The sequence below is a fragment of the Schistocerca piceifrons genome, chromosome 2, assembly GCF_021461385.2.
Source record: "Schistocerca piceifrons isolate TAMUIC-IGC-003096 chromosome 2, iqSchPice1.1, whole genome shotgun sequence".
In the NCBI taxonomy this organism is placed as follows: Eukaryota; Metazoa; Arthropoda; class Insecta; order Orthoptera; family Acrididae; genus Schistocerca; species Schistocerca piceifrons.
Genome location: NC_060139.1, coordinates 458,134,011 through 458,136,454, shown reverse-complemented (window position 1 = coordinate 458,136,454; position 2,444 = coordinate 458,134,011). Strand labels below are relative to the sequence as shown.

The following is a 2,444-nucleotide window of genomic DNA, read 5'->3' as shown; positions in this document are numbered from 1 at the left end:
GTTCACTTACAGGAATTTAAAACTATACATCGTGTACCCGCGTATTTCCAACATGAAGTCAGGGCAGGGTCAGCAAATTGGATAGCAAAGTCTTTATTGTAATTCCATCGCAGCTACGTTTTATTAAACTGGCGACTAATTTCGAAATATTACGTTCATTGTCAAGCCACGCCTAATAAAACAGCTAGTAGTTCTAGGTTAGGCGACAATCAAGTCACACGCAGTCACATGGAATGCCTGACCAGTTTCGCAATGTAGAAGTATTAATGAAGAGCAACTGAAATAGACTAAGATAGAAGGATTTGTACATATTGTAAACTGCTTGAAATATAGAACACATTCAACCTGCAAAGTAAACGAATGTTTGCAGAAAACAAAATGAAATATATTTAGTCAGGTTTCAGATTTCACCATTTCCTATGCTTTCCTCGTAGTATATTTCTTAAATTTCGTATTTTTTTAATTTCATTCAGTATATTTTGCATTAGTTTCTCATTTGTTTTGTTGGACAAGTGGCGTTTATCGCACAGGTATCGACTTTTAAGTATTGATCTTTGACCGCAGGTCCCGGAAGTATTTTCTTTCTGGTGGTGGGAAACTCTTAGGAGTTTTGTTTCCGTTTTCTTTGGAAGTTTGTGTGTCGACGGCGTGGTTGGCCTGCTGTGAATAGGTGAAGAATCGGTAAGCATCTCTTGTTAATGTTCTTACGTGATTTGTTTTCCCGTGTTGAAAGATGCGGTATACAAAGTATTGAAGTTTGACCATGGCTGATTCGTGTTTTTATGTCACAGGTATTTTGCAACTGGTCCTGTAGTCTGGGACGAAAATGGTGAGTTAAATTTCCTTTTTTTAAATTCTGAGTATCGTGCTGCTTTTCAGTGTTACTAAAATTCTCCTTCGTGTAGCTCTAATTGATAGTTTTGCTTTTACTTATTGCTCAGTAATCATAGTTCATGTTTGGTCGTATGTGCAGTTGTTGCTGCCAGCGTTTGTAAGAATTTTGTCCAAATCTGACTTTGTTGAAATCTGTGAAGGTTGTGTAATAAGTATAACGAAATCTTTCATTGTTTATCGTTGTGACGGGGGGTAAGCAGTAAATTAAGGATTGAAGAGTATTAACCTGGTCAGTACAAAATTAGACAGGTGACAGAAGTATACAAATAGGCCTACTTTAAAATATTCATTCCGAACATTTTCTACAAAGAAGCAAAACTCTCACAGTTAATACTTGAATCATTAAGCCGCTCTTATTTCTTGGGAATGGAATTACTTTGAGATGTAATGCCTGTTCTTATAGATGTTAAAACATTCACTGTTTAGGTTTTGTATTACTTCCTTCCAGAAAGTTGTTTAAATTGTCAGTATACAGAAATTTGTAGGACAGTGTGTAGTGATTAAGGTTTATGAAGAGCATCTGTCACTTAGCTGCGTTAGAGTGTAGTTCGAAATTTGAGGTCTTCAGTAATGAAAATTCACTGATGTGTTAGAGACTTTATCTACTAGCAAATCATGTGTGTTTTGAGAACTGTTGCATTGTATTTATAGTGGGTGTATCTGCTATAAATAAATTTAACGAACATGATGCATTTCCGGTTTATTGACGCAGAAATATTTGTGTACTATCTAGGTATGTCTTGTGAAATTGCCTATCTACCATATGTAAAAATGCAGCAAACTCACTTTACTGTTGATTTGGTTATACTGTTCTTTGCTTAATATGTAATGTAGGGAAAAAAGTTCATTGCCGGCCGGTGTGGCCGTGCGGTTCTAGGCGCTTCAGTCTGGAACTGCGTGACCGCTACGTTCGCAGGTTCGAATCCTGCCTCGGGCATGGATGTGTGTAATGTCCTTAGGTTAGTTAGGTTTAAGTAGTTCTAAGTACTCGGGGACTGATGACCAGATTTTAAGTCCCATAGTGCTCAGAGCCATTTGGACCATTTTTTTGAAAAAATTCATTACCAATCTGTGACATGACTATGATGAAAAATACTACTACTAGCACAGTTTCTTCAAAATTGCACTACTATTTCACAAATATATCTTTTGCGGTTTCAGCCACGAGAAATAAAGGAAATCAAGGAGTTCCTTTTGAAAGCGAGGAGGAAAGATGCAAAATGTAAGTTAATTTTTAATGCCCTTCTATTTTGTTGAGTAAAATTGCCACTGTTGAATTGGCTATTAACTGCTGTATATTTCGTTACAGTTTAACTCTGCTTCTATTTCGGCTTAATGTGTACAAGGAGCATGAAATTTTATTAGTTCACACGATAGATTCCTGGCAGCACTCTATACCTAACAATGAACAGTGTTTTGTTGTTACCTATCTGGTCAGTAGTACCGCCATTGCACAGTGTAAACCCAAGTCCATTTATGTATAATTGTAAGTGCATCCATATTGTACCAGCCATTGAAGATGGGCTACACACAAAATCCAGGAGAGTAAT

The 2,444-nt window shown here is 36.8% G+C and overlaps 1 long non-coding RNA gene across 1 annotated transcript; it reads left to right on the top strand.

Moving 5' to 3' along the window:
- The first annotated feature begins 541 nt into the window (after nucleotides 1–541).
- LOC124777526 lies at nucleotides 542–2,119 on the top strand. Its single transcript, XR_007015745.1, has 3 exons — nucleotides 542–681; nucleotides 792–829; nucleotides 2,056–2,119. It is a non-coding gene; the product is annotated as an uncharacterized LOC124777526 (long non-coding RNA).
- Nucleotides 2,120–2,444: the final 325 nt, after the last annotated feature.